This window comes from Mauremys mutica, chromosome 1 (genome assembly GCF_020497125.1).
Source record: "Mauremys mutica isolate MM-2020 ecotype Southern chromosome 1, ASM2049712v1, whole genome shotgun sequence".
Lineage (NCBI taxonomy): Eukaryota > Metazoa > Chordata > Testudines > Geoemydidae > Mauremys > Mauremys mutica.
The window spans coordinates 110,709,251-110,737,029 of record NC_059072.1 but is presented as its reverse complement, the minus strand read 5'-3'; the positions used below and the strand labels follow the sequence as shown (position 1 = coordinate 110,737,029).

The following is a 27,779-nucleotide window of genomic DNA, read 5'->3' as shown; positions in this document are numbered from 1 at the left end:
ATGGAATGAATCGCCTCATACTCCACCGGGAATGATTATGCTAAACCTGTTTCAGTGCTGGAGCTCAGCACAGAATAACAAGAATGAAGAATCCAGCTGACTACCTGCAAAATGCAATGGAGGAACTGGGAGCTGTACAAGGGGGATATATATTTATTCTACTGCACTCAGGGCAATATATTGAAATGTCTGTGTTTTTACCATGCACACACACGTACACCCAGTCTGAGTTCACGGCTTATTTAATACTATTGTTGGCCAGGATCAGCATGCCCCAAGCCTTTATTTTGGCACATGCCCACTCAGTTGTTTTCACATGATGCCATGTCTTATTTAAAGGAACACTCCCCGTGTGTGTTTCATAAATGCTCCTGTCAGGGTTCCTTCCGCACTCTGAACTCTAGGGTACAGATGCGGGGACCTGCATGAAAGCCCCCTAAGCTTATTTCTACCAGCTTAGGTTAAAACCCGGTACTCTGCCACCACCAAGTGATTTAACAAGAAACAGGGAAAGGACCACTTGGAGTTCCTCTTTCCCCAGAATATCCCCCCAAGCCCTTACACCCCTTTTCCTGGAGAGGTTTGAGAATAATATCCTAACCAATTGGTTACAAAAGTGATCAATGACCCAAACCCCTGGATCTTTAGACAATAGAAAAATCAGTCAGGTTCTTAAAGGAAAGGTTTTATTAAAAAGAAAAGGTAAAAATCATCTCTCTAAAATCAGGATGGAAAATAACTTTACAGGATAATCAGATTCAAAGAGCCCAGAGGAACCCCCTCTAGCCTTAGTTTCAAAGTTACAGGAAAACAGGGATACCTCCCTCTTGCAAAGGAACATTCACAAGTTGAGAAAAACAAAGATAAACTAACATGCCTTGCCAGGCGGTTACTTACAAATTGAGACATGAAAGACTTGTTCTGATAGATTTGGACAGCATGGATTGATGTCCGGTCCTTCTTAGTTCCAAGAGTGAAAACAAAGAGCACACAACCAAAGGCCTCCCCCACCCAAGATTTGAAAGAATCTTGTCCCCTTATTGGTCCTTTGGGTCAGTTGTCAGCAGTGATGAGCTGCCAAAATCTTAACAACGGGTTCCCTATAAAAAGTTCTGATTTAACAACGGGTTCCCTATAAAAAGTTCTGATTTAAGGGATGTGCGACAGCATGTATTTTTTGTACCAATAGGGTTACCATACATCCATATTTTCCCAGGAAGTGATTAAGAACCGAAAAGCCTGACATGTCCAGGAAAATACAGATGTATTTTAACCCTACCTAAATTCTTTTTTAAAAAGATGGGGCTGAACTAGAAATGAGCTCCGTTTCACATGTGTGGGTGGTGATCAGGGACAGTCTCAATTTTTGGGTCTTTTTCTTATATAGGCTCCTATTACCCCTCACCCCCGTCCCGATTTTTCACACTTGCTGTCTGGTCACTCTAGGGTGTGCACATGTGTGGGTCCCAGCTGCTCCCTGCCCCCCCTCCCCTCATTAAAGCAGGTGTGCAGGGTTACTGCCCTGGGAACTGCAGGGCACCAGTGGATGTGGGGCTGGCTGCAGATAGGGGCGTGGGGCAGGGCTAGCTGGAGGCAGGGAGTGACACGGGCTGGCTGTGGGCAGGTGATGCAGACGGGCGGGCTGCGGGTGGCTGTGGGCAGGGGGTGGCTGCGGGCGGCTGTGGGCAGAGGCTGGCTGGGGGCAGGGGCTGGCTGCGGGCAGAGGGCGGCTGTGGGCAGAGGGCGGCTGCGGGTGGCTGTGGGCAGGGGGTGGGGCAGGGGGCGGCTGTGGGCAGGGGCTGGCTGCAGGCAGGGGGGTGGCTGTGGGCAGGGGCTGGCTGGGGGCAGGGGCTGGCTGGGGGCAAGGGCTGGCTGCGGGCAGAGGGCGGCTGTGGGCAGGGGCTGGCTGGGGCTGGCTGTGGGCAGGGGCTGGCTGTGGGCAGGGGTGGCTGTGGGCAGGGGCTGGCTGCGGGTGGCTGTGGGCAGGGGGTGGGGCAGGGGCTGGCTGCAGGCAGGGGGGTGGCTGTGGGTGGCTGGGGGCAGGGGCTGGCTGGGGGCAAGGGCTGGCTGCGGGCGGCTGTGGGCAGGGGATGGGGCAGGGGGCGACTGTGGGCAGGGGCTGGCTGGGGGTGGCTGTAGCAGGGGGTGGGGCAGGGGGTGGCTGGGTGCTGGGGCTGGCTGGGGGTGGCTGTAGCAGGGGCTGGCTGTGGGCAGGGGGTGGCTGCGGGTGGCTGTGGCAGGGGCTGGCTGGGGGCAGGGAAGGCGGGGGAGGGGCGCAGACACTCACACGGGGGGAGGGGCTGGGAGTGGCTGGGAGCAGCCGGGGACTCACCAGGCAGCAGCAGCAGGAGCCCCAGGGCCAGAGGTCCAAAGAGCAGGAGCAGCAACAGGGCCAGGAGGCAGCTCACATGGCTCTCGCAGTGCAGCGCAGCGCCCCCCGGCGGCCGGGAGGAGGAATTACAGGCTTCCCAGGCAGAGCCCATCAAAGCTTCCCTCGCAGGGAAGCTAGTTAACAAGCGGTTCTAAAACTGCTTCTAAATTTAACAACGGGTTTGCGCGAACCGGTGCGAACAGGCTCCAGCTCACCCCTGGTTGTCAGACAGGTTACCTGAGCTTCTTAACCCTTTATAGGTAAAAGGATTTTGGTGCCTCTGGCCAGGAGGGATTTTATAGTATTGTACACAGGAGGGTTGTTACCCTTCCCTTTATAGTTATGACACGCCCCCCAAATCACAGATAGTGTTGGACAGCCGGTTCCACACTGACTGTGATTTCTTCCTGGAGCTCTAGGAGAAAACAGAGTTAATAAAACACATGCACCTTTAGATATACTACTGATTATATAAAAACTAACAATATGTTCCACATTTTAAGAACAATTTAACCAGTTGATTCTGGGAAACTTTCCCAGGAGAGCGCATCAGCCACTTTGTTAGACGTTCCTGAAATGTGTTGTATTTCAAAATCAAAATCTTGGAGAGCTAAACTCCACCAAAGAAGTTTTTTTGTTATTTCCCTTGGCGGTATGAAGCCACTTTAGCGCAGGATGGTCGGTTTGTAGTTGGAAACACCGTCCCCAAACGTATGGGCGTAGCTTTTCCAGCGCGTTCACAATGGCATAGCATTCCCTTTCACTGATTGAAACAGTGGCTTTCCCTCTCAGACAGTTTCTTGCTGAGAAACATGACAGGATGGAATTCTTGATTCGGTCCTTCCTGCATTAAAACTGCTCCCACACCATGCTCAAATGCACCTGTGGTTACTAGGAATGGTTTGTCAAAGTCTGGGGCCCTTAACACAGGGTCAGACATGAGTGTCGCTTTAAGCTGGTTAAAGGCCTTTTGACACTTTTCAGTCCACTGAACTGCATTTGGCTGTTTCTTTTCGGTTAGGTCTGTTAGTGGAGCAGCGATTTGGCTGTAGTGCGGTACAAATCTCTTGTAATATCCAGCCAAACCTAAGAAGGATTGGACCTGTTTCCTTGACTTTGGGACAGACCACTTTTGGATAGCATCCACTTTGGCCTGTAGGGGGTTTATAGTTCCTTGACCAGCCTGGTGTCCAAGGTAAGTCACTCTGTTTAGGCCTATTTGACACTTTTTAGTCTTAACAGTTAGTCCTGCCTGCCTTATGTGCTCAAAGACTTTTTCCAGGTGCTCCAGGTGTTCTGCCCATGAATCAGAAAAGATGGCCACATCGTCAAGGTAGGCGATGGCATATTCTCCCAATCCCGCTGGGAGACCATCTACAAGATTTTGAAAGGTGGCGGGTGCATTTTGCAGCCCGAAAGGGAGCACATTAAATTCATACAGACCAACATGGGTGATGAAGGCTGACCTTTCTTTGGCGGATTCATCGTATCGGTACCTGCCAGTACCCCTTGGTTAAGTCTAAGATAGAGATGAACTGGGCACATCCCAGTTTCTCCAATAGCTCATCTGTGCGTGGCACTGGATAATTATCTGGGCGAGTTACAGCAATTTAGCTTATGGTAGTCCACGCAAAAATGTATCTCCCCATCTGGTTTGGGAACTAGAACCACTGGAGACAGGGCCGGTGCAACCACTAGGCGAACTAGGCAGTCGCCTAGGGCAACAAGTGGTTGGGGGCACCCAGGGCCGTCCTCAGGCATAGGCAGCTGGGTAGGGCACCTGAAAATTTGGGGCACCACTGGGTCTTAGGGTACGTCTACACTACGGGATTATTCCGAATTTACATAAACCGTTTTAGCAAAACAGATTGTATAAAATCGAGTGCGCGCGGCCACACTAAACACATTAAATCGGTGGTGTGCGTCCACGGTCCGAGGCTAGCATCGATTTCTGAAGCGTTGCACTGTGGGTAGCTATTCCGTAGCTATCCTATAGTTCCCGCAGCCTCCCCCGCCCCTTGGAATTTCCGGGTTGAGATCCCAGTGCCTGATGGGGCAAAAATCATTGTCGCGGGTGGTTCTGGGTAAAAGTCGTCAGTCACTCCTTCCTCTGGGAAAGCAACGGCAGACAAGCATTTCGCGCCTTTTTTCCCTGGATTGCCCTGGCAGACGCCATAGCATGGCAATCATGGAGCCTGTTTTGCCTTTTGTGACTGTCACCGTATGTGTACTAGATGCCGCTGACAGAGGCGATTCAGCAGCGCTTCACAGCAGCATGCATTTGCTTTTGCATGACAGCAGAGATGGTTATCAGCCATACTGTACCATCTACCATGCCATAAATTGGCAATAAGATGATCATGGTTACCAGGCCTTTTGCACTGCACCATCTGCTGCTGTCATAAGTGCCCTTGGCTGAGATCAGCTGGGGGCGCAAAAGCCAAAATTGGGAATGACTCCCTGAGTCAATCTCTCCTTTTTGGTATCTAAAAATAGAATCAGTCCTGCCTAGAATATGGGGCAAGTGTACTAGAGAACCAGTGTATCATAGAACCAGAGAGCACAGCTGCTATGTGTCAGATCCTGCAGAAATTATGAGCTGTATGCTATTCACAGGGGGTGCTCCACCTGTTGATTCCATTCTCCCCCAGCCTTCCTGGGCTACCATAGCAGTGTCCCCCCACTTGTGTGATGAAGTAATAAAGAATGCAGGAATAAGACACAGTGACTTGTTAGTGAGAAATGAGTGGACGGCAGCCTCCAGCTGCTATGATAGTCCAGACAGGACATTAAGCAGTGTGGGGAGAGGAGCCCAGCATCCCGCTGCTAGTCCAGGGATGTAGCAGGGTGAACCTCTGCTCCTGCCCTGAGGGGTTTAAAAGTGGCCTGGCAGGGCTTGAGAGCAGTGGCTCTAAAAGCTGGGCTGATTAGGGAAGTGGCTGCAGCTGGGGCCACGCCCCAAACTGAACAGGGTCTTATAAGAAGGCCAGGGAAGCCAGAAGCCCAGACAGTCTTCCTCTGCCTGAAGAGGAAGAAGGGCCTGGCTGCAGGGACTGAGACAAGGTACCTAGGGTGAAGCAGGGCTGGGGAAAGGCTGGGGAGCTCCAGCCTGGAAAGCCCCAGGCTGCGGCCTAGCAGTGGGCCAACAGGTACTAGGGGTTGCAGAGGGCAGCCCGGGGTAGGCCAAAGCAGCAGGTCCAAACCCCTTTGCCTGTGATGAGTGGGCTGATACTGCAGTCTGCCCCAGAGTGTGGGGCTAGACAATGACTGGCAGTAGCCAATACTGAGGCAAGGTGGGGATAGAGGGTGAGGGTTCCCCAAGGAGGGGAGACCCAGAGAGAAAGGGGTTACTGCCAGGGGCAGCACCCCATGTTAAAGGGGCACCGGGGTCCTGGGAGGGACACGGGGGCCTGAAGACAGGTGGGTCACCAGCCTGCAGAGGGCGCTCCAGCACTGGACTGAGCTAATTCCCAGAGTCACCAGCAGGAGGCGCCGCGGGGGTGAGTCTGACCCGTCTACAAGGGACAATTGAATCTTTTCTTTACACATGAAGGGCGGGGGCTGATGGAGCTCAGGCCCCTGTTGCTATGATGAAGACGGTTACCAGCCATACTGCACCATCTACCAGAAAAAATCAGGAGTTTTTTACACAGGTGCCCATGGTCGACCTCACTGGATGCTAGTCGGCATGGTTACCAGTCCTTTTGCATTGCCCCATGTGCCAAAAGGCTGATGATGACGATGGATATCAGCCATATTGCACCATCATCCACCCATGGCGGGGGGGGAGTGAGGATGTTGACTGCTGCAGCATCGTGTCTATCTGCAGCATTCAGTAAAGATAGGGTGACATGTAAAAGAGTCAAGAGAGGATTGTTTTCCCTTTCAGTTCTGGGGGTGGGGGTGGGGGGCGTAAATTGCCGAGCTATGCCCTGAACCACCGCGGACACTGTGTTTGACCCTAGAAGCATTTGGAGCTCAGCCAGGAATGCAAATGCTTTTCGGAGACTGCAGGAACTGTGGGATTGCTTGAGTCCTCCAGTCCCCGCTCCAGTCCCCCCTCCATGAGCGTCCATTTGATTCTTTGGCTTTCCGTTACGCTTGTCACGCAGCAGTGCGCTGAGTCCCTGCTATGGCGTCTGTGTGGAGAATTTTTAAAAATGATTTTGAATTTTGTCTTCTATAACGGAGCGCTGATAGAACACATTTGCCTGCCCTTACAGCGATCACATCCGCATGGTCCATGCTGGAGCTCTTTTTTTATTTTGATTTTTAACCGCATCACCACACGTGCTGATCGGAGCTCCACGCTGGGCAAACAGGAAATATTCAAAAGTTTGCGCGGCTTTTCCTGTCTACCTGGCCACTGCATCCGAGTTCAGATTGCTGTCCAGAGCGGTCAGTGGTGCACTGTGGGATACCACCCGGAGGCCAATACCGTCGATCTGCGGCCACACTAACCCTAATCCGATATGGTAATTCCGATACTAGCGCTACTCCTCTCGTTAGGGAGGAGTACAGAAATCGATTTAAAGAGCCCTTTATATCGATATAAAGGGCCTCTTAGTGTGGACGGGTGTGGCGTTAAATCGGTTTTACGCTCCTTAAACCGGTTTAAACGCGTAGTGTAGACCAGGCCTTAGTGTCCAGCCTACTGGTTTTCCTATCCCTGTTCTGATCCTTCCTGCAGGCTCTGAGTCTTCCTGGGAAGGGATCTAGTAGTTAAAAGAGAAAAAGTCTCCAGCCTGCCAGACCTATTAGCACAACATTGAAACTGTTAAAGAGCCATTCACGGGGTAATGAAGACATTTAACAGGCATTTGCCAACCCCCAGGTATCTACTGTCAGTTTCTGAATGTACTGACAAAAAGAACAGGAGTACTTGTGGCACCTTAGAGACTAACAATTATTTTGGGCATAAGCTTTCATGGGCTGCAGACCACTTCATCAGATGCATGCAGTGGAAAATACAGTAGGAAGATATATATATACACAGAGAACATGAAACAGTGGGTCTTACCATACACACTCTAACGAGTGTTAAGTTAAGGTGAGCTATTACCAGCAGGAGAGAAAAAAACGTTGTGTAGTGGACCATTTTGATTACCACTACAAAAATATCCTTGCACTGGCCCTGCAGGGACAGGGCCGTCCTTAGGATTTATGAGGTCCTACGCAGTATTATTAAACTGGTGCTCCTATGCCTGACTTGGGGCACAGCCACCACCCCTGCCCGCGGACCCCCAGAACTGCACTCCCCCTCCCCTCCCCTCATTGCTGACATACACCGAGCTTCATACGCAGCAGATGCTGCAGCAGCCCGGGCTCGCAGTCGGGGGGGGAGGGACGAGGCAGCAAAGGATACCGAGTGGCCCGGCCTGCCTCACGGCAGCAGAGAGTCACAGTTTCCCGCCCCGTACCCTCTCCCTCACACAGAATGCACCGCACCGGCACATTCGGCTCTGTGAATACGGCCCCTGCCTAAAGAGTTTAGTTTCCTTTCCTTTAAAAAAAAAGAAAGAAAGATTGATTGCTGGTGCAAGTAATATTTAAATGGCCCCAGTTAAGTGTCAACATTCACACTTCTAAATTTTTTTCCCCCCTAAAATGGAGATATACCTATCTCCTAGAACTGGAAGGGACCCTGAAGGGTCATTGAGTCCAGCCCCCTGCCTTCATTAGCAGGACCAAGTACTGATTTTGCCCCACATCACTAAGTGGCCTCTGCAAGGGTTGAATTCACAACCTGGGGTTTAGCAGGCTAATGCTCAAACCACTGAGCTATCACTCCCCTGCTTCATGGAGGTGAATGGTTGGAAGATGTGGAAATTTGGTTGGAGACAATTTTTGGCGAGTCTGAGTGGATAGCAGGCCATCATCGCATCTGGTTCATTGCAAAAGTACAGCCATCGCAAAGAAAACAGGTCTTGTTTTAAAAAAGAAACTTTAGAATGAGCAGAAGGCAGCAAAGTTGTGGAATGGCCTGAAAATTATGAGATGAATTGTTTCCTGTGTTCATTATTTTCTCCTTCCCTTGTGTTAATACTGATGTGGCTTTTACTTGGAGGGTTGCTGTATGAGTTTCAATAAGACAAACGTTGCCTCAGACAATGTTCCTCATACAGATTGCCCTAGCAACAGCCTGAGTGCAGCAGCTGTGGCCAGCCTGGAAGTCTGTGCCAATGTGCAATATGAAGGCAGCAGAGCTTTATAAGTCTGCTAAAATTTGAGCAGATGCCCACTGAGCATGTTCAGAAGTGAACTTTTCAATTGCTTATAACTGCTCTATCGTTATTTCCACTAGCACCTCTCTCCCGCCCCCGCCCAAGAGGAGCACAAGTGCTCGCAGGATTATGCCTAGGCCAATTTTGTTTTTTAATTCCAAGTTTTAGGCTTCAGCAGTTTTTCTCGCATCCTTGCTCGAAAAAGTGTGGTACAGTATTAGAGGGGGAGTGTGTATTTTAATCTCTCTCCAGTAATTCAAGTGGCAGAAGGAGAAGGTTGGTTTTGTAGCTCAGGCACTGGAGTGAGACTCAGGCTATTGGAGTTCACTTCCAGGCTGTGACAGACTCCTTCTGTGTCCAGGGGCAAGTCACTTAGAGTTTCTGTGCTTCATTTTGTAAAATACTAGGGATAATAATACTTACAACCTCTCTGATACGTTGGGAGGATAAATTCATTCATGTTTGTGAGGTGCTCAGATCTGATGGTGAGGGGGCTGTGGAAACACTTGATAAATGATAATCTTTGCACCGAGGTTAAGGGTCAGATTCTGATCTGAGACTTGTTGACTCATGTGAAAACTGCGACCCTGTTTATGACCCTGTTTACCTGGAGAGAAGACAATGGACAGAGGCGGGGCTTGGGGCCGGTGATCTCAGATGCCCAGCTGAGAAGCAGGAGGGCTCTGGGCTGGAGAGAGGGAGCAGGCAGAGCCCATCAGGATGCAGGGGAGACTGGGATGTGCTGTACTGAGGGAGGCCAGGCCTGAGGCCCTGAGAGTTTCCTGTGCTGTGTTCAATGCTCAATAAACCCTCCTGTTTTACGCTTCCTGAGAGTCGCTCTGGTCTAGAGAATATGGTTGCATCAACCCCTTCAGGGGGTGGTGGCTCTGGGGGTCCAGAGCGAGTGGACTCTCTGAGGCCTGGTCTACACTAGGAGGTTATGTCGAATTTAGCCACGTTAAATCGAATTAACCCTGCACCCCTCCACACAATGAAGCTATTTAGATTGACATACAGGTCTCTTTAGTTCGATTTCTGTACTCCTCCCCGACGAGGGGAGTAGCGCTAAATTCGACATGGCCATGTCGAATTAGGGTAGGTGTGGATGGAATTCGACGCTAATAGCTCCGGGAGCTATCCCACAGTGCACCACTCTGTTGACGCTCTGGACAGCAGTCTGAGCTCGGATGCTCTGACCAGCCACACAGGAAATGCCCCGGGAAAATTTGAATTCCTTTTCCTGTCTGGACAGTTTGAATCTCATTTCCTGTTTGGACATCGTGGCGAGCTCAGCAGCACTGGCAGCAATGCAGAGCTCTCCAGCAGAGGTGTCCATGCAATCTCAGAATAGAAAGAGGGCTCCAGCATGGACTGACCGGGAAGTCTTGGATCTGATCGCTGTGTGGGGCGATGAGTCTGTGCTTTCGGAGCTGCGCTCCAAAAAACGGAATGCAAAGACCTACGAGAAGGTCTCCAAAGCCATGACAGACAGAGGATACAGCTGGGATACAACGCAGTGCCGCGTGAAAATCAAGGACCTGAGACAAGGCTACCAAAAGATCAAAGCGGCAAATGGACGCTCCGGATCCCAGCCCCAGACATGCCGCTTCTATGAGGCACTGCATTCCATTCTAGGTGCGGCCGCCACCACTACCCCACCACTGACCGTGGACTCTGACGATGGGATAGTGTCGACGGCCGGTTCCTCGGAGATGTTCGCGGACGGGGAAGATGAGGAAGCAGATGAGGAGGACGAGGCAGTTGACAGCGCTTACAACGCTGATTTCCCTGACAGCCAGGATCTCTTCATCACCCTCACTGAGATCCCCTAATAACCCTCCCCAGCCATTAACCCGGACCCTGAATCAGGGGAAGGATCAGACGTGCTTTAAACATGTAAACATTTATTTTTAACAGAGCAGGAATATTAACTATGTGAAAAGAAGGTCAATATATATGGGGATAGAACAGAAATCCTCTTGGGAGATCTCCACGAAGCTCTCCTGGAGGTAATCGAAAAGCCTCCACAGGAGGTTCCTGTGGAGAGCGGCCTTATTGGGTCCTCTGTGGTAGGACACTTTTCTGTGCCAGGCTATCAGCAGGTACTCTGGGAGCTTGCCTCGACGAGCATGGCAGCATAGGCCCCTGGTTTGTGCTGGCTTTCACGCAGCATGCTGTCTCTATCTCTGTCAGTGATCCTCCTCAGGGTGATCTCACTCAGGGCGTCCTGCTTTGAATTAGGGGAATGTTAGTATTGGGAATGCTTGACTGTTCCTTTACATAACAATAAGCATCGGTTTACAGTCACGTGGTGGAGGCGGTAGAGGGGCAGCATACAAGGATCTTTCCCGGGGACAGCTGCGAGGGGGTGGAACAAGGGCAGAGTTCATGCTTTCCGGATTGCCGGCAGCAGGAACTTGCAAACGCTATGACCATTGCTTTGAGCGTGAAAGGAGGGCACTGCTATACATTAAGTTTTAAGCAGCCAAAAGTCTACGGCTTACCATGTGTGCCTGCTCCACGAATTCTGCTGTCCTGCCCCGCTTGTCTGATCTCCAGTGCAAGACCCCAGGCAATGAATGCGAAGGCCAAAAATTCGAACTTGTCCTGAGTGCGCATGAGAGAGGTGCTGTGCATGGTCTTGTTCACAGAGACAGACTAGACTATGTTCATTGTTCGCAAAAATGTATCTTTGTAAGGAATTCACTCCCTTTTTCCCATCACACAGCTGCGACTGTTTCCCGACCTGCCCCAGCATCCCCCTCACAGAGGCTGGTGCAGATTAGGCGGCGAAAGAAAAGGACACGGGACGAGATGTTCTCTGAACTTATGGGCTGCTCCTGAGCCGAGGCGGCACAGCAGACCCAATGGAGGGAGAACATGTCTCAGTACCAGCGCTCACACAGCGAACGGGAGGACAGGTGGCGGCAGGAAGACCAGCAGGCGACTCAAACGCTGCTTGGACTAATGAGGGAGCAAACGGACATGCTCCGGCACCTTGTGGATGTTCTGCAGGACCGCAGGCAGGAGGACAGAGCCCCACTGCAGTGTATCTGTAACCGACCTCCCCCACCACAAAGTCTCATACCCCCCTCACCCACAGTAACAAGAAGGAGGGGCACCAGGGGCCGTGAAAACTGTCACTCCACCCCTGCAGAGTGCTCAATTAACAAAAAGCTCTCATTCCCTAAATTTTGAGAAGTCCTTTCCTTCCTGCCTCACCCAAGCCCCCATCCCAGTTTCATCCCCTAACTGTCTAGGTGATAATAAAAAAGACTTTTCTGTTAATTACTATTTCTGTCATGTTCTTTTAGAGGAGACTGTGTTTCAAGGGGGAAAGGGGGTTGGTAATTGGACAGGTCAGTCACCTTTACCAGGGTACAGACACGGGGGCAGGTTCAGCAGCAGGTCACACACACAGTGCAGTCACTAGGCACCCTGGTCAGTCTGGGAGGTGGTTTTCATGTTCGGGGGGGGGGGGGGGGATGTGACTTTGTGGCAGGGGAGGTTGGTTAGAGATCTTATGCAGCGGTCCTTCTCCTGGATCACAGAGCCACGCAGCAGCTGATCTGTAACCGTCCTCCCCTGCCACAAAGGCACATAGCCCCCACACACAGAGTCTTGAGAAGGAGGGGTGGCAGGCTCCGTTGAAACAACCAGTCCGCCACCGCACACCGCTCTAGGAGTAGGAGCCTGTCATTCCTCGAGTTTAGAAGAGGTCTTTGAAGCACTACACACCCTACCCACCACAGTCTGCATCCCAGTTTTAACCCTTTACCGCGAAATCAGTACTAAAGAAAACGGTGTTAATTAACAAAGTTCCATGTATTTTATTTTTAAACGTGTATTGGAAGCGGGGGAACGGGGTGAACGGGGTATGTAACTGCAGAGGATAGTCAACATTAACTGGGTAAAGAAACGGGGGCAGGTTCAGCTTCTCTGTAAACAAACTTAATAGTCACAGGTTACCCTGCTCACTGAGGAACCTAGCTTTCAAAGCCTCCCGGATGCACAGCGCTTCCCGCTGGGCTCTTCTAATCGCACGGCTGTCTGGCTGGGCGTAATCAGCAGCAAGGCTATGTACCTGAACCTCCCATCCCGCCATAAAGGTCTCCCCCTTGCTCTCACAGAGATTGTGGAGCACACAGCAAGCTGCAATAACAATGGGGATATTGGTTTTGCTGAGATCAGAGCGAGTCAGTAAGCTTCTCCATCTCCCCTTGAGACGTCCAAAAGCACACTCCACCACCATTCTGCACTTGCTCAGCCGGTAGTTGAAGAGTTCTTTGTCACTGTCCATGGCGCCTGTATAGGGCTTCATGAGCCAGGGCATTAGCGGGTAGGCTGGGTCCCCGAGGATCACTGTAGGCATCTCCACATCCCCAACCGTTATTTTGTGGTCCGGGAAGAAAGTACCTTCCTGCAGGTGTCTAAACAGACCAGAGTTCCTGAAAACACGCGCGTCATGAACCTTGCCCGGCCATCCAATGTTGATGTTGGTAAAATGTCCCCTATGGTCCACCAGTGCTTGCAGCATCATTGAAAAGTACCCCTTTCGGTTAATATACTGGCTGACCTGGTGGTCCGGTCCCAGGATAGGGATGTGAGTTCCATCTATAGCCCCACCGCAGTTTGGGAATCCCATCGCGGCGAAGCCATCTATGATGACCTGAACGTTTCCCAGGGTCACTACCTTTGAGAGCAGTAGCTCAACGATTGCGTTGGCAACTTGCATCACAGCAGCCCCTACGGTAGATTTGCCCACGCCAAAGTGGTTCGCTACTGACCGGTAGCTGTCTGGCGTTGCAAGTTTCCAGAGGGCTATGGCCACTCGCTTCTGCACAGTCAGGGCTGCTCGCATCCGGGTGTCCTTGCGCTTCAGGGCAGGGGACAGCAAGTCACACAGTTCAAGGAAAGTGCGCTTACGCATGCGAAAGTTTCGCAGCCACTGTGATTCATCCCAGACCTGCAGCACTATGCGGTCCCACCAGTCCGTGCTTGTTTCCCGGGCCCAGAATCGCCGTTCCACAGCATGAACATGACCAATTGCCACCATGATGTCCACGGCGCGGGGTCCCGTGCTTTGTGAGAGGTCTGTGCCACTCTCACACTTGATGTCCTCACCGCGCTGTCGGAGCCTCCTCGCCCGATTTCTCAGCATCTGACTGTGAAAAAGGTGGACGATAACGTGAGAGGAGTTGACAACGGCCATAACTGCAGCGATGATCGCAGCGGGCTCCATGCTCGCAGTGCTGTGGCGTCCGCGCTGTCACTGAGCAGAAAAGTGCGCGAACAGATTTCCCGCCGGCGCTTTCATGGAGGGAGAGCGGGAGTGACGGTTGAATGACAACAGCTGACACATATTTTCCCCCAGCAGGCATTGGGGGCTCGACCTAGAATTCCAATGGGCAGCGGGGACTGCGGGAACTGTGGGATAGCTGCTCACAGTGCACCGCTTCCAATGTCGACGCTTGTCCCGTTAGTGTGGACTCACAAAGTCGAATTACTGTCCTTAGTGTGGATACACACTTTCGACTTTGTAAGGTCGGTTCCACAAATTCGAGTTAAGTAAAATCGAACTACTCTGGTAGTGTAGACATACCCTGAGAGGGCCCATGGCGAGAGACATACGTGGTAAGGCTCAGAGAGGTGCGGCTCCAGGAGGTGGAGGGGCCTAACCCCGAGAGAGAGTTGACCTCCAGGAAAAGGGCTGTCTCACTGAAAGGGGCACCCCTCAGGGACCGCACGGGGCCAAGAGTGAGCACAATCTGTGAGTTCATGACACTTGCACACTCACCTGTTCATGGGAGATCTGTTATGAGGTTACATCTGGGATCTTGTCTTCACCTCAAGAAAAAGGTGTGTTCTTAACTTGAGTGAACTAAGTCAAGGTAAAATCTTAGTGTGGACAAAGAAGTCTGTGGTATTCCCATGAGCTAGCAGGTTAAATTAAAAACTAACCTCCCCCATAGTCTTTACCTAGACCTGCTGACTCATGTGAAAACTGCAAACTGGCTTGCGTTCACTACGCTATTACTGTGTGCTAGTTATCACCTGTTAGCTAACTTGAGTTAACATCCCTTTCTTCCTACTGCAAAGGGTTTGTCTACACTACGGGATTATTCCGATTTTACAGAAACCGATTTTCGGAAACAGATTGTATAAAGTCGAGTGCACGCGGCCACACTAAGCACATTAATTTGGCAGTGTGTGTCCATGTACCGAGGCTAGCGTCGATTTTCAGAGCGTTGCACTGTGGGTAGCTATCCCATAGCTATCCCATAGTTCCCGCTTCTCCCCCTCCCATTGGAATTCTGGGTTGAGATCCCAATGCCTGATGGGGCAAAAAACATTGTCGCAGGTGGTTCTGGGTACAGCCTCACCCCTCCCTCCGTGAAAGCAACGGTAGACAACCTTTTTTCCTGGGTGAACTGTGCAGATGCCATACCACAGCAAGCATGGAGCCCGCTCAGCTCAAGACAGCAGTCATGAACATTGTAAACACCTCGCGCATTCTCGTGCAGTTTATGCTGAACCAGGACCTGCAAAACCAGGCGAGGAGGAGGCGGCTATGGCAATGCAGCAACGAGAGTGATGAGGACATGGACATGGACATGGACACAGAATTCTCTCAAACCGCGAGCGCCAGCGCTTTGAAGATCATGCTGTTAATGGGGCAGGTTCCAGCCGTGGAATGCCGATTTTGGGCCCGGGAAACAAACACAGACTGGTGGGACAGCATAGTGTTGCAGGTGTGGGACGATTCCCAGTGGCTGTGAAACTTTCGTAGGTGTAAGGGCACTTTCATGGAACTCTGTGACTTCCTTTCCCCTGCCCTGAAGCACCAGAATACCAAGATGAGAGCAGCCCTCACAGTTGAGAAGCGAGTGGCGATAGCCCTGTGGAAGCTTGCAATGCTAGACAGCTACCGGTCAGTCGGGAATCAATTTGGAGTGGGGAAATCTACTGTGGGGGCTGCTGTGATGCAAGTAGCCAAAGCAATCACTGAGCTGCTGCTACCAAAGGTAGTGACTCTGGGAAATGTGCAGGTCATAGTAGATGGCTTTGCTGCAATGGGATTCCCTAACTGTGGTGGGGCGATAGATGGAACCCATATCCCTATTTTGGCACCGGAGCACCAAGGCAGCCAGTACAAAAACCGCAAGGGGTACTTTTCAATGATGCTGCAAGCACTGGTGGATCACAAGGGACGTTTCACCAACATCAGCGTGAGATGGCCGGGAAGGGTTCATGACGCTCGCGTCTTCAGGAACACTACTCTGTTTAAATGGCTGCAGCAAGGGAATTACTTCCCGGACCAGAAAATAACAGTTGGGGATGTTGACATGCCTATAGTTATCCTTGGGGACCCAGCCTACTCCTTAATGCCATGGCTCATGAAGCCATACACAGGCAGCCTGGACAGTAGTCAGGAGCTGTTCAACTACAGGCTGAGCAATTGCAGAATGGTGGTAGAATGTGCATTTGGACGTTTAAAGGGTCACTGGCGCATGTTACTGACTCGCTCAGACCTCAGCCAAACCAATATACCCATTGTTATTGCTGCTTGCTGTGTGCTCCACAATCTCTGTGAGAGTAAGGGGGAGACGTTTATGGTGGGGTGGGAGGCTGAGGCAAATCACCTGGCCGCTGATTACTCACAGCCAGACACCAGGGCAATTAGAAGAGCACACCAGGAAGCGCTGTGCATCAGAGAAGCTTTGAAAACCAGTTTCATGACTGGCCAGGCTACGGTTTGAAAGTTCTGTTTTTTTCACCTTGATGAAAACCTGCCCCCCTTGATTGATTTGGAGGGATAGCTCAGTGGTTTGAGCATTGGCTTGCTAAATCCAGAGTTGTGAGTTCAATCCTTGAGGGGGGCCATTTGGGGATTGGTCCTGCTTTGAGCAGAGGGTCCATTGATCTCCTGAGGTCCCTTCCAATCCTAATAATCTTTGATTCATTCCCTGTAAGCAACCCCCCCTCCCATTCAATCACAGCTTGCTTTCTAAGGAAATAAAGTCACTATCATTTAAAAATCATGTATTCTTTATTAACTGATTATAAAAAGAGCGAGAGAACTGACAAGGTAGCCCATGTGGGGTTTGGGAGGAGGATAGTAGGGAAGGAAAAGGCCACTTCAGAAGTTCAAAATAATGACAGCCTTTTGCTTCGGCTGTCCACTGGGGTGGAGTGGGCGGGTGCACAGAGCCTCCCCCCCCCCCCGCGTTCTTACATGTCTGGGTGAGGCTATGGAACTTGGGGAAGTGGGAGGGCGGTTATACAGGGGCTGTAGTGGCACTCTGTGATCCTGCTGCCGTTCTTGAAGCTCCACTAGACGCAGGAGCATGTCAGTTTGATCACACAGCAGCCCCAGCGTTACATCCCACCACCGCTGATCTCCCTGCCGACACCGTTGATCTTCCTGCCGCCACCTCTGATCTTCCTGCTGCCACCTCTCATCTTGAGCATCCCTCCTGTCCTCACGTTCACTAGCATCTTTCCTGTACTTTGATACCACATCCTTCCACTCATTCAGATGAGCTCATTCATTGCGGGTCGATTCCAGAGAACATTTTGTCTCACGTCCTTTTTTTCCGCCGCCTTATCTGAGATAGCCTGCGGGACAGAGGAGGGAGGCTTGAAAAATTTGCAGCTGCAGGAGGAAGGGAAAAAATGGGAGAGAAGTATTTAAAAAGATACATTTCACAGAACAATGCTTATACTCTTTCATGGTGAACAACACTATTCACATTACATAGCACATGTGATTTCAGTACAAGGTCGCATTTTGCATCTTAATATTGAGTGCCTGCGCCTTTGGTGTTAGAGATCACAGACACAGGGCCAGGCAACAGAATTTGGCTTGCATGCGGCCATGGTAAGCCATTGTCTTTCAGCTTCTGCAGCCTTCATAAAACCAGTGCCCTCCTTTCCCACATACCAAGCAAAGCCCGTTGAGTGCTGCGGCTTTCCTGTTAATGTGCAGCAGCAGAAACTAAACTACCCCCCCCATCCAATTATCTGGGATGATCGTTTCCCCCCTGCCCCCCCGCCCCCCGCATGGCTGGTATCAGGGAAGATCCCTGCTAGCCAAACGTGAAAAAGCTAAGCACCAATCCCCTCCCACCCCCACTTGGCTAACTGCAGGGAAGGATTTCTTTTCAGACACAGGCAAAGAGCCTAGTAGGAACAGCCACCTCTGTCCCCTTAATTAAATCCTCGTATTTCAACCAGGTTACCATGAACGATATCACTGAGGATAACACAGCGAGATAAAGAACGGATGTTGCTTGAATGCCAGCAAACACCGGGACCATACGCTGCCAGGCTTTGTCATGCAATGATACCAGATTACTTGCTACTAGCATGGTGTGGTCAAGTGTCCTACCATGGAGTACGGAATAAGGCTGCACTGCCCAGAAACCTTCTGGAAAGGCTTTTGGAGTACCTCCAGGAGAGCTTCATGGAGATGTCCCTGGAGGATTTCCGCTCCATCCCCAGACACGTTAACAGACTTTTCCAGTAGCTGTACTGGCCGCGAATGCATCCCAAGTCCTCAGCGCAAATTAATCATTAAAAAAAGCTTGCTTTTAAACCATGTTTTATATTTACAAAGGTACACTCACCAGAGGTCCCTTCCATGGCTTCATGGTCTGGGATAATGCCTTGGGAGGGTTGGGAGGGTACTTCAGTCAGGCTGAGAAAAAGATTCTGGCTGTTGGGGAGAACGGAGTGCTGTGTGCTCTCTGCAAGCTCGTTGTCGTTCTCCTCCTCCTCATCTTCCCCGTCCGCAGAATCCGCATGGCTGAGATTTCCCCCTCCTCGGAATCCACGGTCAGAGGTGCGGTAGTGGTGGCAGCCCCCCCCTAGAATTGCATGCAGCTCAGCGTAGAAGCGGCATGTCTGCGACTCTGTCCCGGACCTTCCATTTGCTTCTTTGGTTTTCTGGTAGGCTTGTCTGAGCTCCTTAACTTTCACGTGGCACTGTAGTGAGTCCCTGTTGTGGCCTCTCCCCATCATGCCCTTTGAGATTTTTTCAAATGTTTTGTCATTTCGTCTTTTGGAACGTAGTTCGGCTAGCACGGAATCCTCTCCCCATACAGCAGTCAGATCCAGTACCTCCCGTATGGTCCATGCTGGAGCTCTTTTTCGATTATCAGACTGCATGGTTATCTGTGAAGATGAGCTCTGTATGGTCACCTGTGCTGATCAGCTCTCCACGTGGGGCAAACAGGAAATGAAATTCAAAAGTTCGCGGGGCTTTTCCTGTCTACCTGGCCAGTGCATCCGAGTTCAGATTGCTGTCCAGAGCAGTCACAATGGTGCACTGTGGGATAGCTCCCGGAGGCCAATACCGTCGAATTGCGGCCACACTAACCCTAATCTGAAACAGCAATACTGATTTCAGCGCTACTCCCCTCGTCGGGGAGGAGTACAGATATCGATATTAAGAGCCCTTTATATCGATATAAAGGGCTTCGTTGTGTGGACGGGTGCAGCATTAATTCGGTTTAATGCTGCTAAATTTGAAGTAAACTCATAGTGTAGACCAGGACTCAGATGGAACCTGTAAGTCTAAGGACCCAGCTAGCAGGGTATTCTGCAGCAGAAGGCAAGAATCCATTGGCAGGGGCAGCAGAGGGAGAAGTGGGCACTGCTATACATTTGACATGTCATCTCCTGAATGTAGGGAGTTCTGGGTCCATCAGCACAAATTACCATGCTCTACTGTCAGAGGGGACCATGGGAAGAGAGGAACCCAGTGACAGAGCAGGCTGTTTGGTAGTAATCCACCTGTCAGGAGGCTGGCTACTCCTCATTTCCATCCAGTTACTCCAGAAGTGCTGGGGAAAGGGCCCCAAATTTCAGAGTTTGGGGGGGGAGGGATGTTTGTTGTCTGTGCAAATAGGTAGGTGAGTGGGAGGGTGTGACGCGGCTCGGCCGCGGTTTGTCCCTCAGCAGGGCTGTGGGGGACCCACGGCCTCGCTACTAATAGCCTGCAGCTTGGTCCTCGGCTAGGGCGGGGGAACAAACACAGAGTCAATATGCTCAGGCCCTCAGGCAGGGCTGAGCAGCACAGTTATAAGCCCAGCCCTTAGATCAGGGCGGGGCAACAAACACAGAGTCAATGGGCTCAGGCCCTCAGGCAGGGCTGAGCAGCAACATGAGGTTTCGGCCTCTTCAGGCCAGGGAAAAGGGGGAGTCCGTCACCCAGGAGTTGGGTGGCAGGGAGGGATGCAGGCCCTCCCACTCCACTGCATCCCAGCCCGGGGCCCTAGCAGCGGTGGAGACCCACTGCTGTCAGTGGGGATCCAGGCTGCAACGCACTGACATTGGTCCTGGCAGTGTTGCAGCCAGACTGGGGTTGGCTGCCCCCGGGCTACTTCCACTCTCCCCCTTATCGAGTACCTGTGGCGTCACCAACGGTCTCGACCACCATCGGCTCCTCGGGGTAAGTGTTCGAGGGCGGGCTCAGCGGGTTCTCAGGGTAGCTGGCGAGGGGCAGGCTCGGTTCCTCCTCGGGGTAGCTGGAGCAGGGTGGTCCCAGCCAGTCTTCCTCGGGGTAGCTGGAGCGGGGTAGTCCCGGCCAGTCTTCCTCCGGGTAGCGAGCACGGGGCAGGCTCGGCTGGCCAGGCGGGAGCTCCGGCGCACCGCGGCCGCAAGCATCTGGCCCCTGCAATGGCTGGCGCCCTACTGAGTTCTGCAGGTTCGCTTTTATACTTTCGGTTTTGCGCCGTGACCTCTGAGGGGTGGGCGCAGGACCCGGTGGCCCCGCCCACTGCAGGGATGGGGGAGGTTTGCCCCTCAGCAGGGCTGTGGGGGACACCACCACCTCGCTACACCCCCCCCGAGACAGACTCCCATCCATCAGGGTCAGCCCCCTCCACTTCCCCCAGGCGGGACAAGAAGTCCGCGTTAGCATGGTCCTTACCGGCCCTGTGGCGGATGGTAAACGCATATGGTTGTAGCGCCAGGTACCATCGTGTAAGCCGCATATTGTTGTTTTTCATTTGGGCCAGCCATCGAAGCGCGGCGTGGTCGGTGACAAGTATGAAGGGGGCCCCCAGGAGGTAATATTGCAGGGCATCGCAAGCCCACTTCACCGCCAAGGCCTCCTTCTTGATCACGGCGTAGTGCCGTTCTCGCGGAAACAACTTCCGACTAAGATAGTTAACAGAGTGCTCCTCCCCATCCACTTCCTGGGACAGGACCGCTCCCAGGCTCACCTCGGAGGCGTCCGTCTGGAGGACGAAACCCCGGGAAAAGTCCGGGCTGTATAAGACGGGTTCGCGGCAGAGGCATTCTTTGAGAGCCTGGAAGGCATGGTCACCCTCTGAGGTCCACTCCACCCGTCGGGGAGAGTCTTTAGTCAGGAGTCCCGTTAATGGGGCCGCGATGGAGGCGAAGTTGGGGATGAACCTCTGGTAGTAGCCCGCCAGTCCTAGGAATTGGCGCACCTGACGCTTCGTCGTGGGGGGTGGGGTGAGCATGCGGCTAGGGCTTGGACCTTCCCCACGAGCGATTTCACCTCTCCATTCCCAATAGCGTACCCCAGGTAGGTCGTCTCCCGCTACTTGATACGGCACTTCTTCGGATTGGTGGTCAACCCCACGGCTTGTAGGGACCGCAGGACCGCCGCCACTCATTCCAGGTGGTTTTCCTAGTGGTTGCTGTAAATGACAACATCGTCCAGGTACGTGGCCGCGTACTCTTGATGCAGACGAAGAAGGCGATCCATGAGCCGCTGGAACGTTGCAGAGGCCCCATGTAGACCGAAGGGCATCCGAGTGAACTGGTAGAGGCCCGAGGCGGTGGCGAAGGCGGTCTTCTCCCGTGATGCGGGCTCAAGGGGGATTTGCCAGTATCCCTTGCTTAAATCCAGGGTCGTAAGGAAGCGGGCCTCGCCTAACAGATCCAGCAGCTCGTCTACGCGTGACATCGGGTACGCATCGAACTTCGAAATAGAATTGACGCGGTGGAAGTTGATGCAGAAGCGCTGGGTGCCGTCTGGTTTGGGAACCAGGACTACGGGGCTGCGCCACTCGCTCTGGGACAGTTAGATAACGCCCAGTTCTAGCATTGCCCGAACTTCCTCCTCGATGACCTGCCACATCCGATAAGGTAAGGGCCTCGCTGCTCCTCGGATCACCACTCCCGGCTCAGTCTGGATGGTATGGAACTCGAGGGTCATGTACCCCGGCTGGGCGGTGAACGTCTTATGAAATGCATGCAGGAGGCATCCGGTCTGTTTTTGTTGCTCATCAGTGAGCGACTCCCCGAGCTGAGGTGTCGTGGGGTCCTCGGGCGGGGCAGCCCGAGGCCCTAGTTCCGGCTCTGGTGGGCAGGGGTTGATCAGGAGGCCTTCTCATTCCTGCCAGGGTTTCAAGAGGTTAATATGGTACCTCTGGGTCTTCCTTCGACGGTCGGGCTGGTTAATCTCATAGGTGACTGGCCCGACCTTCCGAACCACCTCATAGGGCCCCTGCCACCGGGCCAGTAACTTGGATTTGTTGGAGGGCAAGAGAAGCAGCACCCGGTTTCCAGGTTGGAGCTTGCGAGTCTGGGCCCCTCGGTTATAGGTCTGGGCCTGAGCTTCCTGCACCGCCTTCAAGTTCTCTTGAGCGAGCGTTCCGGCTCGGGTGAGGCGGCCCTGAAGCTGGAGAACATATTGTAGAAGGCCCTGCGTGGGTGAGGGGGCCTGCTCCTAGGTCTCCCTCATGAGGTCCAGGAGCCCTCTCGGATGCCAGCCATACAACAACTCGAAGGAGGAGAATTTGGTGGAGGCTTGGGGTACCTCCTGGATGGCCAGGAGCAACGGCGGGATCAACCGGTCCCATTGGCGCAGGTCCTCCGGGGAGAACTTGCGCAGCATGTCTTTCAGGGTGCAGTTAAACCGCTCCACCAGGCCATCGGTCTGCGGGTGGTACACCGAGGTGCGCAGCTGCCTGATCCCGAGGAGCTCACAGACTTGCCGCAGCAGCCGGGAGGTAAAACTGGTGCCCTGGTCAGTAAGGATTTCCCAGGGCAGGCCCATGCGGGCAAAGACTTTGACCAGTTCATCAGAAATGGTCCTCGCCATGATGCTCTGGAGCGGGACAGCTTCGGGGAAGTGGGTGGCATGGTCCACGATGACCAGGATGTAGAGGAACCCTGCCCGGCTTCTTGGGAGGGGTCCCACCAAGTCCATCGCCACCCGCTCAAACGGCGTCTTGATAATGGGCATGGGTATTAGGGGGGCCGGGGCCCTCCGTGGGGGGTGCAGCCAGCTGGCACTCCGGACAGGAGTTGCAGTAGTTCCACACCTCCTGGTGCACCCCGGGTCAGAAAAACCGAGACAGGACTCGGGCGAGGGTCTTTTCCTGGCCTAAGTGCTTGGCCGCGGGGACGTCATGAGCAACCCTCATTACTGCTCTTCGGTGGCACCGAGGCACCAACAGTTGTGTCTGTAGCTCCCCGGTGCGGGAGTCTCGATCGACCTGATAGAGACGGTCGTGCCGTAACTCGAAGTGGGGCCAGCTCTTAGCCCAGGCTGGATCGATCAGGGCGCCGTCGACCGCTGCGAGCCACTCATATGTCCGGCCCAGGGTGGGGTCTTCCCTCTGGTCCTGGCAGAAATCCGTGTCGACCGTGGGGTTGTCTGTGGGCGTCGGTAGGAGGTCCTCCGACGTGCCGTCTCGGCTCTTAGGCCCCGCCTCCTCAGCCTCCTCTGGTGGGTCCTCGGCGCAGTCCCCTTCTAAGGCGGGGGTGACCTCAGGGTTTCCCTGTGTGTGGGTCCGCAGAACGCCCAGAAACTCCGGCCAGTCCTGCCCCACAATTACGGGGTAGGCGAGTCATAGGGCCAGGCCGACCATGAGGGTTCTTGTGACCCCCATCCACGGTAAGGGAAACTTGGTCACTAGCGTACGGTCGGACGTTGCCATGAATACACTGTAGGCGGATAGTTCCCAGGCGGGGGTCTTCAGGGAAGCCGAGGCTTTGGCGGATGAGTGTCTGCCTGCAGCCCTAGTCAACCAGGGCCCGCGTCTGGCAGTCCCCGACGATTACGGGCACGGTGACTTTGGTAGCCTGCAGCACCCGGGCCCGGTTTTCTCCGGTGCAGACGTGCCCAAAGCTGCAATCCATCTCCATACAGCCCCACTGGAGGTGCCCCTGCTTCCCGCAGGAGAAACAGGGCCCGATTTCGGATCGTCCAGGTCGGGTCGCACCACCTTTTGGGCATGTAGCGGGGCTCCGTGGGACGCGGCCAGCCCCGGGCCCGGGGCCTGCAGGAGTTTGCCGAGGGGGGCTGTCGGGCCGCCTAGACCGGGGTTCCTGGCTCCGGGGGGGCGTCCGCGGTTCGGCACAGGTGCTCGCTCGTCTTTCGGGGTTGGGGCACTCGAGCCCTAGAGGACGCTCCCGCAGACCCAGCCCGACCGGGTTTTCCGCCGCAAGGAAGTTCTCCATGAGGGCAACGGTGGCGGCTACCGTCGGGGGCCGGTTCCGGAGGACCCAAGCCCTTCCCCGCGACGGGAGGATATGGAGGAATTGCTCCAAAATAATCTGTTCCATGAGCTCTTCGGGGTTGCACCGGTCCGGTTGTAGCCATCTTTTGCATAGGTCTCTCAGCTCCTGCGCCACCAACCAGGGCCGGGCGCCTGCGTTGTAGGCGAGACTCTGGAACCGCTGTCGAAAGGTTTCGGGGCTGACGTCCAAGGCGTCCAAAATTGCTGCTTTCACCCGGGTGTAGTCCCTGGCCTCCTCTGTGGATAACCCCCGGTACGCGATTTGCGCCGTCCCCGTCAAATAAGGGGTCAAGAGGGTGGCCCACTGGTCAGGGGCTCACCTGGCAACCTGGGCCACCCTTTCGAACATCACTAAGAAGGCCTCGGGGTCATCTAGGGGGCCCATCTTGGTCAGCCTTACGGGCGGGTTTAGCCAAGGGGTCCCGTCCGGGCCTCCCAGCTGGGGTTCTACAGGTCGGGACAGCGCCATCGCGAACTGCTGTAAACATTGTCGCTGGAAGTCTTCGTTCTGTGTGGTCAGGTCCTGAATCAGCTGCTGCTGCTGGGCTCCCAGCTGCTCGACCAGCTGTTGTTGTTGTTGGAGCTGGGCGGCCTGTTGCTCCTGCTGCTGCTGCAGTTGGGTCGCCTGCTGTCGCTCCTGGCTCTCTGTCAAAAAGGTGAAGAGCTGGGCCAGATCCATGTCTCCGGTGGGGGATCGCTCCCCCCAAGACCCTTTCTCACAGGGGTCAAGGGCTCGTGCCCACATTCTGGGCAGAGGCTCCCCACTTCTGGTACCACGTGTGATGCAGATCGGCCACGGTTTGTCCCTCAGCGGGGCTGTGGGGGACCCATGGCCTCGCTACTAATAGCCTGCAGCTTGGTCCTCGGCTAGGGCGGAGCAACAAACCCGGAGTCAATAGGGCTCAGGCCCTCAGGCAGGGTTGAGCAGCGACAGTTTTAAGCCCAGCCCTTAGGTCAGGGCGGGGCAACAAACACAGAGTCAATATGCTCAGGCCCTCAGGCAGGGCTGAGCAGCAACATGAGGTTTCGGCCTCTTCAGGCCAGGGAAAAGGGGGAATCCGCCACCCAGGAGTTGGGTGGCAGGGAGGGATGCAGGCCCTCCCACTCCACTGCGTCCCAGCCCGGGGTGCTAGCAGTGGCGGAGACCCACTGCTGTCAGTGGGGATCCAGGCCGCAACACACTGACATTGGTTCTGGCAGTGTTGCAGCCAGACTGGGGTCGGCTACCCCCGGGCTACTTCCACTCTCCCCCTTATCGAGTACTTGTGTCGTCGTGGTGTCACCAGCGGTCTCGATCACCATCGGCTCCTCGGGGTAAGTGTTCGAGGGCGGGCTCAGCGGGTCCTCGGGGTAGCTGATGAGGGGCAGGCTCGGTTCCTCCTCGGGGTAGCTGGAGCAGGGTGGTCCCAGCCAGTCTTCCTCGGGGTAGCTGGAGCAGGGTGGTCCCGGCCAGTCCTCCTCGGGGTAGCTGGAGCAGGGTGGTCCCGGCCAGTCCTCCTCGGGGTAGCTGGAGCGGGGCGGTCCCGGCCAGTCCTCCTCGGGGTAGCTGGAGCGGGGCAGTCCCGGCCAGTCCTCCTCAGGGTAGCTGGAGCGGGGCGGTCCCGGCCAGTCCTCCTCGGGGTAGCTGGAGCGGGGCGGTCCCGGCTAGTCCTCCTTGGGGTAGCTGGAGTGGGGCAGGCTCGGCTGGCCAGGCGGGAGCTCCGGCACACCACGGCCGCAAGCGTCTGGCCCCTGCGATGGCTGGCACCCTACTGAGTTCTGCAGGTTCACTTTTATACTTCCGGGTCTGCGCCGTGACCTCTGAGGGGCGGGCGCAGGACCCGGTGGCCCCACCCACCATGGGGTTGGGGGAGGTTTGTCTCTCAGCGGGCTGTGGGGGACACCACCGCCTCGCTACAGAGGGTTTAATCTCCAGATAGTAGAAAGAACAAGAGTACTTGTGGCACCTTAGAGACTAACAAATTTATTTCAGCATAAGCTTTCGTGGGCTACAGCCCACTTCTTCAGATGCATATAATAGAACACACAGACAGGAGATATTTATACATAGAGAGAACATGAAAAGGTGGAAGTACCCATACCAACTAAGAGGCCAATCAATTGAGATGAGGTAGCAGCAGCAGGAGAAAAAAAACCGTTGAAGTGATAATCGAGATGACCCATAGAAGGTGTGAGAAGAACTTAACAGGGGTAAATAGATTCAATTAGTGTAATGACCCAACCATTCCCAGTCTCTGTTTAAACCTAAGTTAATTGTATCTAATTTGCATATTAATTCGAGTTCAGCAGTCCAGGGGCGGCTCTAGGAATTCCGCCGCCCCAAGCATGGCAGCACGCCACGGGGTGCGCGCTGGTGGTCGCCGGTCCTGCGGCTCCGGGGGACCTCTTGCAGACATGCCTGCGGAGGGTCCGCTGGATGTACATGTCCACCGGAGCCGCCTGCCGCTCTCCCGGCAAAATGCCGCCCCAAGCGCGTGCTTGGCGCGCTGGGGTCTGGAGCCGGCCCTGCAACAGTCTCTCTTTGGAGTCTGTTTTTGAAGTTTTTTTGTTGCAAAATTACCGCCTTCAAGTCTGTCACTGAATGGTTAGAGAGGCTGAAGTGTTCTTCCACTGGTTTTTGAATGTTATGATTCCTGATGTCAGATTTGTGTCCATTTATTCTTTTGCGTAGAGACTGTCCGGTTTGGCCAATGTACATGGCAGAGGGGCATTGCTGGCACATGATGGCATATATCATGTTCGTAGATGTACAGGTGAATGAGCCCCTGATGGCGTGGCTAATGTGATTAGGTCCTATGATTAGGTCCAATTTCCACTGCTTGCATCCGAAGAAGTGGGTATTCACCCACGAAAGCTCATGCTGCAAAACATCTGTTAGTCTATAAGGTGCCACAGGATTCTTTGCTACTTCTACAGAACCAGACTAACACGGCTACCCCTCTGATATGGTCCTATGATGGTGTCACTTGGATATGTGGACAGAGCTGGCATCGGGCTTTGTGGCAAAGATAGGTTCCTGGGTTAGTGTTTATGTTGTTTGGTGTGTGGTTGCTGGTGAGTATTTGCTTCAGGTTGAGAGGCTGTCTGTAAGCGAGGACTGGTCTGTCTCCTGTCATAAACAGATAGTTAAGGGTTAATGTCTCCTTTACCTGTAAAGGGTTAAGAAGCTCAGTAAACCTGGCTGACACCTGACCAGAGGACCAATAAGGGGACAAGATACTTTCAAATCTTGGTGGAGGGAAGTCTTTTGTTTGTGCTCTTTGTTTGGGGGTTGTTCGTTCTCGGGACTGAGAGGGACCAGACATCAATCCAGGCTCTCCAAATCTTTCTGAATCAGTCTTTCATGTTTCAAACTTGTAAGTAATAGCCAGGCAAGGCGTGATAGTCTTATTTTTGTTTTCTCAACTTGTAAACGTTCCTTTTTGCTGGGAGGATTTTACCTCTGTTTGCTGTAACTTTGAACCTAAGGTTAGAGGGGGTGCCTCTGGGCTATATAAATCTGATAACCCTGTAAAGTATTTTCCATCCTGATTTTACAGAAATAATTTTTACCTTTTTTTCTTTAATTAAAAGTTCTCTTTTTAAGAACCTGATTGCTTTTTTTCTTTCTTGTTTTAAGATCCCAGGGAATTGGGTCTGGACTCACCAGGAGTTGGTGGGAGAAAGGAGGGGGGGAAT

General features: G+C 53.5%; 1 protein-coding gene across 1 annotated transcript in view; it reads left to right on the top strand.

Moving 5' to 3' along the window:
* LOC123351545 (sodium- and chloride-dependent GABA transporter 2) overlaps positions 1-27,779 on the top strand; it is a 503,805-nt gene that overhangs the window by 274,343 nt on the left and 201,683 nt on the right. The window lies entirely within an intron of this gene.